Raw genomic sequence first — 12,186 nt, 5'->3', positions numbered from 1 at the left:
CTCCCAGTCTCCAGCCCGGAGAAGCCGAGAACCCAGGGCCCCACTCCTCAGTTTGCCCTCTGGAACAGCGCCCAATTACTCACGTCACCCTGGCCTCCGGCCGTGCTCCGAGCCAACCGAGCCTGCTACCGGTTCAAGGTAACCCCGAGCTGAGAGCTCACTCCTCAGCTCTGTCTCTGTAGTCAGCTTCCCCATTCTAATACCTGTAAGCTCTGTGACACTCAGACACCCCCGATCCTTCTGTGACCCTGCGGGACCTGAGGCCACGCTGACCCCGCGTGGGCTTCACCCTGGTTAAGCCTCTGGAGCGATGTCTCTCAGCGGAACAGACTTTTAAAAGTCCTGATTTTGTGCTCCGTTGCTCCGCGGCTTGCCGGGAGCCGGCCCCTCCCCCCGGGGTCTATCTTCCCGTCCCTTTGGATTCACTTCTCCGCCAGTCCTACCTTTCAGAAAGTGGTTGATTTTCTGTTTCTAGAATTGCTGTTCTTCTTCTCTTCGCTCTCCCGTTGGATTTGTACGTGTTTGCAATCTTTAGATAAGCTATCTATGTGATCTCCGCTACCTGAGGTAGTCTCAGCCTGCTACTTCTCCGCCATCTTGACTCCTTCCCGGTTTGAACCTCCTTGTCACTTCTTAATCCTTCTACATTTCTTTCATTTCTTTACTAGTCTGGCTGGAGAAGTCCCACTTTGGAGTGTTTTGGTGGAGCTGTGTTTGACAGTTCTCAGGGAAAACATCTCCGCTGAATACAAGTGGAAATTGTGCAGCAGCACCCTTTGTAAAGGGGCTGAATACCTTGGTTATAAGCACAAAAGAGCAGATCTACCAAAGGGTGAATATAATTCTGAGTCGAGTGTCTTCCTTTTCTCCACTGTTCTGTTGATTCCACTGGGAGTGCAGTGGTTAGGATTCTTTGGTTGCAAGCAATTGAAATAAACTTTGAGGGGAACTGGGGGCCTGGAGCAAACAGATTATTCTTTCTCTCCCTCTTTTTTTTTTTTTTTTTTTTTTTTTGAGTATGGCTGGAAGAGAAGGCTGAAGAACCGTGAGAAAGGCAGAAGCCAGATAGATACCAATGGTCTTCACAGAAGAGATCACTTAATAGATTCACTAGGGCTCAACATTTATTTATTTATTGGTTTTGTTTGTTTATTATCCTTACATTACTAAGTTGCAAAATCTCAGGACAGAAAGTTGAACTGGTTTGTTTGAGGTAAGATGTTCACCCTTTACCTATTCCAGGGCAATGAGAGGGTGAGTGATAGGATCTGGTGGAAGAAGCTTTTGGCTTTTCATCAGATGAGGCCAAGGTGGTTTGATTTATTCTCCTACCAAAACTATTTGCACACAGTGTGGATTAAGCAGTTACCCAAAAAGAAATAGGGATGTAGACAGAACTGATGAATGCACTGCTGGGTCTCAGCAGAGGGCACCAGGCAACAAAAACAGCTCTAGAATTGAAATTGCTGAGGGCATGGCTGATGTTCTGGTAATGTCCTACCAAGGGCCCACTGATCCAGACCCCACTCACTCTCCTGGGCAAAAATAATACCCTTTCTAAATAGAAATGGGACAGCAATATGGTAACCCTTGTTCAATGTTCATTTTGGGGAGGTGATTTATTTCTCCTGCACAGTGTAGGAGAAATAATTGTATTTGTGTATTTTTTTTAAAAAAACCACATAAATAAACAATTAAATAAAAAAACAAAACAAAACACAGAACAGGAGCTTTCACATCCAGAGTCATGTTTCTTCTTCTCTTGAGAGAAAGAAAATCTGCCAATTGTGGACAAAAATCTGCTGGAACAGAAAAGAGGCTGCCATTTCTAGACAGGCATGAGTTCTCCAACTCATCTTAGGCACCACCACTTACCTTGGCCCCCTTCCCTCATTTTCAGTACCTGCATGGTCCCTGGGGTTGTCTCTGGGGTTCTTAAACTTTTCTATGAGGGATCTCCAGGAAGCTTCTTGCCAATTTGTCAAACTCAGAAAAGTCAGAATTTTCTGCCAGCGATTACTCGTTTCGTTGCAACACCTTTGCATCTGACAGGATCCTTCATCCCTTTTCACTCTAGTTCTGTCCACTCCTATCTTTCCAAAAGTTTGGAACTAGTCCATCCAGATCCATGGCTGAGATTGGGAAACTGTGTCATTATGACCTCTTCTGGAGCTGAATTCTGAGCTTCCACACATTTCTCCAGGCCAAGAACCTCTATAAGACCCCTTCTCTGCACCATGCATTCTCCTTGGCATGGCCTCTTCATAGGCGTTCAGTTTCTATCATTCTGCAAAACTACCAATTCAGTTCGTGAAGACACTCACCACTTGCTCTGACCATATGTGTCTGGCCCCTTAGACTCTGGCACTGACCTTTTCCCCCTAAGTGAAGTGGGAATTCATTCTCCAACTGGTCCTGGGAGGAGCAGTGATTCCACTCAAGGCCATGAAGGCACTTACCAGTGATCACCTGCTCTTACTGCCCCAACTTCACCTGATCGGTGAAGCATCGATCATCGATTCTGTATGGCCTTTATAGCTGTCCTGGAGAAAAACATCAGAGAGAAGATGTTTACTCTTTAGTTGACTCTGCTGGCATATACCAGTGAGTTTCATATATCTTTTTTATCTGGCCATTGTGCAGGCTTTCAAGAGATTCCTTGAATATTAGAGCAAATTCCATGATGTCCTATCCACACAATATTTTTCGTGATAAACAGAGTAAAAATACTAAAAAAACAAAGAGCTACAAAGAAAAGTGAGCGATGCATTTTGGAAATGTCTCCCTTAACTACTCTCTTACTGCTGTGCCTGCTTTGCAGCACCAGAGGAGCTTTCTTTCTTTCTTTCTTTCTTTTTTTTAAGATTTTACTTATTTTTTTGACAGAGAGAGATCACAAGTAGGCAGAGAGGTAAGCAGAGTGGGGGAGGGGGAAGCAGGCTCCCTGCTAAGCAGAGAGACTGATGTGGGGCTCTATCCCAGGGCTCTGAGATCATGACCTGAGCTGAAGGCAGAGGTCTAACCCACTGAGCCACCCAGGAGCCCTGAGGAGCTTTCTTAACAACTGTCCAAACTTAGACCATAAGACATGGAATGGGAAGCTGTCTCAGCCCAGCGAAGCCATCGAGCTTCATGTCCACTTCTGTGAGGCCAGCTCAGTCCCAGTGGTCCTTTGGTATCTCCAGAGATTGTGTTACATGATTCTGTGAGGACATGGAGACACATAGGCAACTCTGGGAAGGCAGTTTGTGCAGGAGCCCTGTCATTGGGGTCCACTGAGTCTCAGGGAAAATTGGGTGACCAACCTGATTTATGCTAGAAGTTACCTTGCCCTCTTAACAGTTTTTTGAAAGTCATGCTAGAGAATGAATCACTGATTCATCGCTGAGCACCAAAAGAAGCAGTTATGTGGTATGTAGGGGCCATGCTTTCTGAAAAATGGCTAATTTCAAATTTAGATTCATCTTCAGGGAGCAAGATGTTCCCAGTGATACTGGAACACAGGCTTGTGGAGAGGAATGGAGAGAGAGGCAGGCTTAGACTATGCTTAGCATTTATCTCTTATGTAACCTTAAAAAGTATTGAAGATACATGAATTATATATTGTACATGTGTGCATATATAACTGTGTTGAGAAGTACCATTCTCTGAGTTGGTAATGTTTTCTTAATCAAATTTTTAAGAATGTCTTTTCCTCTAAATATGTTTGGTGGTCATTTTAACATGAAATAGTTGTGAGTGCTTTTAAATTTTAGCTCACTAGGGAGCACGTATCAAATGTGTATTGGCTTTTGTACATAAAAAAATGTGGTAAAATAATTTCATTTGCACTGTGCTCCAAATTAGGTTAGTTCATGAAGAAATGAGAGAGGACTAAACACTGCCCACCATCCAGCCCTGGACTCAGCCCTGTAAGTGCAGAGGGTAGGGGTGGGGCTGATCCAATGTGGGGCCATGTGCCTGCTCTCTGCCGCACAGGTCAGTTCATCTTTACGGCCTCTGACTGCAGGTCTCTGGGTAACTTTCTTCAACCGTACCGACATTTCAGCATTTATATTGAATGAACTATTGTTTGTTCCCCACTTTCTCCCCAGCAACCCCACATTTGTGTTAGTTTAAAAAATTGTCCATTCAGATTAGGATGCCAAAATAGAATTTTTTTTTTTTTATGTTTGGCTACCACTTTATCCTCTCTTTGTGCTGTGCTTTATTTTGGTCTTTTTGAAAACAAGCTTTATTCTCATTTTTCCACTATTTTTAGTGGCTTATAGATTTGTATTCAAGCTATTTGGATAATACCTTATTATAAAACTGGTTTAAATGCAAACAAAAAATAGCAACAGCAGCCCCAATTCTTTCCTTAGAATTTTTGTTCCAGAAAATTGTGGCCCAGAAGAGACTATGACATCTAGAGAATGTTTTAGATCCATATTCAAAAGGATGGAAAAGAAGGATATAAGGAGGAACAAAGCAGAATTTCAAGAAGGGCAATGGAGAAAAGGTCTGGGAGGGCAGAGTGTCTTGGAACCCTTTCAGAAACCTGTTCCCATTTCTTCCTGATGACAGTTATGGTCCCTGCACATATGTGAGTACGGAAGTTTCAATCTATAATTACACCACAGACACAGGCTTATAAAGGGATTCCTTTTAACTATTCCTTGGGATTTGATTAATTACTTGCTTATTGCTGAAGACAGAATAGAGTGACCATAACTGGGATTTTAATGGAGAAAATGAGACAGTAGTTAGAGAGTTCTTAGCAGAAAGAAGTGATGCACTAAAACTGTAAATGTTTTGGGTTGACTCTACCTCCTCTTCTTGCCCAACTGTAGGAGACCTTGAGGTTTCCTTGGCTGCCCTGGAGAGCAATGAGACATTTAGTACTCAGATGAGAAGACTAATCTTGTTTGTTACGTTGCACTTTTGAGCTATTTGGGCAGTTAGATTACCGGACAATAATTGTGCACAGTTTACCACCATGTGTCTTTAATAACCCAGACATTTATGCTTAAGGTTTTAGTGTGGATTAGAATATATATTAGTTGAATATTAATGCATTTAATCAATCTTTTTTTTTTTAATTCATGAGGGTTTTTTTTTTTTTCCCACCTGTACCATTTAGGGTTTCCATTTCTGTTCACAAACACTTTAGGTAAGAAATAACTAAGAGGAATAATTTTATTTTATTGTCATCATCATCATTATCCAATGCCATTTAATTTATAATTAACATCAATATTAGTACACTGTTCTTGATGCTGTATGAACAAATTTCTTTTAAAAACCATTTTGTTTTTCTTTCCCTTAAATCATGAACAGAGGCTTCACTCATATTTCTGGTCAGGCATCAAATAAATGTGAAATATTGTCGTAAAGCAAGAAATCCTTTACTTCTACAGAAGAAAAAGCCACAAACATCATCTGATGACAGGAGTGGACACACATATACATTTGCATGCTCTCGGCTAACCATACACATGTAAGAAAACATATATCATACTAAGAATGATGGAACAGAAAGTTATAGAAGAAATACTGTTCACTTTTATTACCTTGTTCAATTGAGTGCAACAAACTTTGAATGAGACCTTATTCAGTGTCATAATCTGTGCTAGGTTTTAGGAGTAGAAAGAGGAATAAAGTATGAACTCTAGCTTTGCAGACCTTAAAGTCCAATGCATACTTAGAAAACTAGAAACATGGTTCACTGCTCAGGAATTGTGCACACAATGTAGGTTATTGTTATAATTCGTAGGTTTTTTTTTTCTTTCAAACTAGTGACTTAGTGAAAGTAAACAGAGCACTTTGTTGATAGAGATGAAAGATTTTTTCCTTTTATCCTACCACACTTAGAACAATGTGCAAAGAATATACAGTGGGTACTATCTTAGCTATTTCCTACCAAAGAATGGTAACTAGCATTAATCAGTGATGTGATAGCCCTGGTCTGTGTGTATGCGTGTGTGTTTGTGTGTGTGTGTAAGAAAGTGTACATCCAAACTTTTATTTTTTTTCTTTCTCTCTCTCTCTTTCTTTCTTTCAGAGAGAGTGATAGTTAGAGAGCACAAGCAAGGGGGGAGAGGCAGAAGGAGAAGAAGACTCCCCGCTGAGCAGGAACCCAATGTGGGGCTTGATCCCCAGACCCTGGGATCATGACCTGAGCCGAAGGCAGATGCTTAACTGATGGAGCCACCCAGGAGCTCCCAAGCTGCTTCTTCTTCTTCTTCTTTTTAAATTTTATTTGTATTTATTTGACAGAGATCACAAGTAGGCAGAGAAGCAGGTGGGGCAGGGGTGGAGGAAAGCAAGCTCCCCACTGAGCAGAGAGCCCCACGTGGGGCTCTATCCCAGAACCCTGAAATCACAACCTGAGTCAAAGGCAGTGGCTCAACCCACTGAGCCACCCAGGTGCCCCCCAGGCTTCTTTTCTTGAAGGTCAATTGTGTCAGTTTCCTACTGCAGCTGTAACAAATTACCAGAAATTCAGTGGATTCAACACCTTAAGTTTATTATTTTATGGATCTAGAGGCCAGAAGGACTAAAACCAAGGTGTCAACAGGGCTATTTCTCATAAAGGCTATAGGGGAGAAGATGCTTTCTTGATTTTTCTAGCTTCTAAGGGGATCCTGTAGGCCATAGCTCATGACTACTCATATTCAAAGGCAATTGTAGCATCTTCAGTTTTTTCTCTCTTGGACTCTTCTTCCATCAACACATTGCCTTCTCTGACTCTGATCCCTCTTTCCACCTCTTATGAGGACCCTTGTAACCGATTATGTCAGGCCCACATGAATAATCCAAAATAATCTCTCTTGCAGTAATTGGCAACCTGTCTTCATTATTACCTCAGTCCTTATTAGGAGAATGAAATGTTTCTGTTTGGAAATGGATCTGAGTCTCTACATATTTCATAACGCTAGGTTTAGAATTATTGACTCTTTCCTCCTTGATTCCTAACTCATACCACTTGCAGCATTCAAAAGGAGAGTCAACAGTTACCAAATAGTCAATACTTCCCACACATTGTTTATCACACTTCAACAATATGAACCCATGTAATCCCTAGAACCTCCTGTGAGGAAAGTACTGTGGTTGTTTTCCTTTTATAGATGAGCAAATCCAGATAATTTGGCTCAAAGGATCATACTCCAGACTGCTATAATCTGCCATCTCACTATGTTAAAGTGTTACCATTCAATCAGTTTATGCCCAATTTAAAGTCACTTTGTTTTAATAACAGGAAAGCATATCCATGGGTTAAGCTTATAAATTTAGAGCAATAGCCCACAGTTTGTCAAAAATCATAGAACTTGGACAGAAGACATGAACAGACATTTTTCCAAAGAAGACATATAGATGGCTAACAGACATATGAAAAGATGCTCACTATCATCAGGGAAATGAAAATCAAAATCATGATGAGATACCACCTCACACCTGTCACAGTGGCTAAAATTAACAACACAGGAAACAATAGATGTTGGTGAGGATACAGAGAAAGGGGAATGCTCTTACACCATTGATGGGAATGTAAACTGGTGCAGCCACTCTGGAAAACAGTATGGAGGTTCTTCAAAAAGTTAAAAATAGAACTACCCTATGACCCAACAATTGCACTACCCAAAGGACAAAAAATACTGATTTGAAGGGCACATGCACCACAATGTTTATAGCAGCACTATCAATAATAGCCAAATTATAGAAAAATTATAGAAAAAGCCCAAACATCCATCAACTGATGAATGGGTAAAGAAGATATGGTGTAAGTATACAATGGAATATTATTCAGCCATCAAAAAGAATGAAATCTTGCATGGATGGAGCTAGAGTGTATCTTGTTAAGTGAAATAAGTTCATTAGAAAAAGGCAGATGCCATATGATTTCAGCCATATGTGAGATTTAAGAAACAAAACAGATTAACTAGGGGAAAGAAAAGCAAAATGGAAAGAGAGGCAAGCAAACCATCAGAGACTCTTAACAACAGAGAACAAACTGAGGGTTGATGGAGGGAGGTCGGTGGGGAATGGGCTAAATGGGTGGTGGGTATTGAGGAGGGCACTCATTGAGATAAGCACTGGGTGTTATATGCAAGTGATGAATCACCAAATCTATACCTGAAATCAATTTTACCATATATGCTAACTAACTAGAATTTAAATAGAAAATTGAATTTTAAAAAATGATGGAACTTGGAATTGGTTGCCAAAATCACACTATTAAGTAGAATTTTCCTTTTTTCTAAACATTTTCTTTAAACTCTACTTATACTTCACAGAATTAGAGTGAAAACACTTAACTTTGATACTTCTAATGAAGAACAAGAAATCAGACACATATATTAAACTTCAAATGAACTTAGCTGTTTCTTAGCCATGAATATAATGTTTGCTTTCACTTTTGCAAACCACTGTGCTATGATTATATTCTCTTTTGTACACTTCCTTTTATAGTGGACAGAGTAGCATCTCTTTTATCTACACCTCATAAGAAATGACCTTAACCAAAGACTCGCTTGGCAATTTCTTTTTGTAGGAAATTCATTGGCAGAAATTCTGTTGAGTATTACATTGACAAAGTGTAAAACCAAGAAGGAATTTAAGTAAGAGATTGGGAGGCTATCAAAACTTTGGAACGGGGATAAAAAGACAACTTGGCAAAACTGTACACTGCTTTAGACCTTCAACATTTGTGGATTTTGAGGGATTTATTGATGGTATAAAAGCCTTCTTCATATTAAAGAAATTAAATTTATTTGAGTATAAATAAATTTTAATAAGTATCATATATTATATATATATATATATGATATATGTATAAAATAAGAATAAATACAAGGGACTATATGAGAAGAGGAGCCACCTGCTAATCCAAAACACAGGTGGGAAAGAAGATGGTAACTTTAAATGAGTGACAAGAACTAAAGATTCAGGTCATGTGGACTGATAGGAACCAAAGAATTGTCGTGGTATGAAATTTTCTTTTCAGTTCTCATTCATAAGTGGATTTGGTGACATCAAAGATGGCAATTATGAAAAATAAAAATAAGTAAGGCCTTATTTTTTTCTGTTTGTGAAATGTGAGGTAAATTATTAAAAAGTTTTAATTTTTAAAAACTTCAATTTTAACATAAAAATAATATGTTAAAATAAAATAAAACCTTGGAACATTAATCTATTACAAATATATTTGGAGTTAGAAGCACCAACTGGAAAATAATTATACATCATTGTGCAAACATTTATTTGTGATCAAGAATCATTAAAATAGATACTAAAAAAGTAGATGAATCCACTATCATAGTTGGAGACTTCAACATGCCTCTATCATAAATGGACATATCTAGCAGGCAGAAAATCAGTAAGGACTAGTTGAGCTCAACAATAGTACCCATCACCTGGATATAATGGACATCTATAGACAACTTCATCCAGCAACAGTAAAATGTTCATTCTTCTCAAGCTCATATGGAACACTCACCAGGATAGAGCACATTTTGGTCCATAAAATATACAGTAGCAAATCCAAACAAATAAAAATCATACAATGTTTGCTCCCAGACCACTGTGGAATTAAACTTTGAATCAATAACAAAAGATAACTGGAAAATTCCCAGATTCCTAAAGATTAAAGAACACCTTATTAAATAACACATGGGCCAGAGAATAGATTTCAAGATAAGTTTAAAAATATTTTGAACTAAATGAAAACAACACAACTTAAAAAAAAATTGTGAGATACAGGAGACTGGAGGGTCCTTGACTGAGGCCAAAAGTGGATCAAGGTGGTGGGACTTGCACCAGGGACGTACCTCTCTAGCCAGTCCAGGAGGGTGCTCATTCTCACTTTCCTCTCCCTGTCCCCATAGGGAAGACAGAGCTGATCCAAAAGGCAAAACTGACTGAGCAGGCTGAGCACCAGGATGCTATGGCCAAGTGCATGAAGGTTGTGATGGAGTGGGCCACTGAGCTGTCCAACAAGGAGAGAAACCTGCTGTAGGGGCCTACTAGAACATGATAGTGGACCACAGGTCCTCTTGGAGGGTCATCTGGAACAGTGAGCAGAAAACCTCTGATAAGAAGTTGCAACTGATTAAGGACTTTCAGTAGAAAGTGGAGTCTGAACTAAGGTCCATCTGCACCATGGTGCTGTAATTGTTGGATAAGTATTTAATAGTCAATCCAACTAATCCAGAGAGTAAGTTCTTACATCTGAAAATGAAGGGAGATTACTTCCAGTACCTCATTGAAGTTGCATGTGGTGATGGTACAAAACAAACTATAGATAATTCCCAAGGAGATCACCAAGAGACTTATGATATAAGCAAGAAAGAGATGCAACCCACACATTCCATCTGCCTGGACTGGTACTTTTAACTTCTCTGTATTTTACTATGAGATCCTTAATTACCCATATCTTGCCTGCACACTGACTAAAACAGCTTTTGATGAGCCCATTGTACAACTTGATCTACTGAATGAAGACTCCTACAAAGACAATACCTTCACAATACAGTTGCTTAGAGACAACCTAACATTATGGACCTCAGACAGTGCAGAAGAAAATGATGCTGGGAAAGGGGCAGAAAACTAAATGCATACAGGGTATCAACATCCTTCTCTTCAAGAAACCTTTTTACTCATCTTCATTCCTTATTCTGTTTGGATTTCTTACAGCAAAGAAGCCCATTCACATGGATGGAATCAACTGTTTATAGTCTTTTCATACTGCAGCTTTGGGAAAACTCCATTACTTGATTTGTGCTTGTCTTGGCCTTCCTAGTGTGTGGTTACTGCTGCAGAAAAGTATTGATACCTTCATTCCATATAAACATAAGTAACTTCCAAACACTTATGTAAAGGACTAAAAACATACCCAGTTTTTAAGTAATCTGAACCAGTTTGGCAAGTGTCTGTGTTTTGTATTATGGTAAAGATATGAAAATGTAGCTCATTACAATTTAAAAGGTATTCTACATAATTCTTAATTTCTACATTCTCTCCCATACTCTTCTTCAGGGGTTTCCTTTCAGTAAGAAACTTCCCCATGCTCTTACAGTATTCCTTTTGGTTAGGAAGCTAGAAGTATTAGATTGAATGGAAAAGCATTTGGCATTTCTGTGCTAGGGGTCACAAGCTGAAATGCCTCCCATATCATATACGGTGGAGGTCTTGTGTATCTGTGACAACAGGAATTTTCCTTATCCATTCTTCATTTGCTGCTGCTTAAGTTGACAACTTACTTTTCCAATAAAAATTCACTTACACCCCACCCCCCAAAAAGAAAAAAAATTGTGGGATGCAGTGAAAACAATGCTTAGAGGAAAATTGATATCATTAAATGTCTATATTAGAAAAAAATAAAACCAATAATCCCCGTTTATACTTTAAGAAAATAGTAAAAGTAAAACAAATTAAATTCAAAGTAAGGAGAAGAAAAGAAATAATAATAATCAGCACAGAAATCAATAAAATTGAAAACAGGTTATCAATAGAGAAAACCAATGAAACCAAAAGGTATTTCTTGGCAAAGATCAATAAAATCAATAAACATTTAGCCAGAATAAGTAAGAAAAGAAGAGAGGGGACACAAATTACTAATATCAAAAGTGAAATGCATCAATTCCTTGAGAGATACAATTTATCAAAATTTATATGAAAAGAAATAAATAATCTGAATCCACTTATATCTGTTAAAGAAACGGAATAAATAATTAAAACCTTCCAAACTAGAGAGCACCAAAGCCATATGGGTTCATTAGTAAATTCTACCAAACATTTAAGAATAAAAGTATATCAATTCTCTATGATCTCTTTCAGAGAATGGAGAGAATGCTTCCTAATTTATTCTGAGCCCAACACTACCCTAATGCCAAAACCAGACCAAGCCATTATGAGAAAAGAGAAGTACACCTCAATATTTCTCTTGACCACAGATATAAAATTTTAAAATAAAATACGAGCAAATCTAATAATGTATGAAAAAATTATATACCATGTAGGGTTTATCCCAGGTATGCAAGGCTAGTTCAGCATTCAAAAATCAACTAATGTGATTCATCATATCAACAGGCTAAAAGAGAAAAATCACATGACCACAGCAACAAATCCAGAAAAAAAACATTTAACAAAATCTAATAGCCATTCATGATTAAAAACTCTCAGTCTGCTAGGAATAGAGGGGGACAA

General features: G+C 38.7%; 1 pseudogene; it reads left to right on the top strand.

Annotated features, from left to right (window-relative positions):
* The first annotated feature begins 2,445 nt into the window (after positions 1-2,445).
* LOC116868028 lies at positions 2,446-10,591 on the top strand (annotated as a pseudogene).
* Positions 10,592-12,186: the final 1,595 nt, after the last annotated feature.

Source organism: Lontra canadensis, unplaced genomic scaffold, assembly GCF_010015895.1.
Source record: "Lontra canadensis isolate GAN:19392208 unplaced genomic scaffold, GSC_riverotter_1.0 scaffold14, whole genome shotgun sequence".
NCBI classification, from domain to species: Eukaryota; Metazoa; Chordata; class Mammalia; order Carnivora; family Mustelidae; genus Lontra; species Lontra canadensis.
Note: the sequence above shows the minus strand (reverse complement) of the source record. Positions and strands in the feature narration are given on the sequence as shown.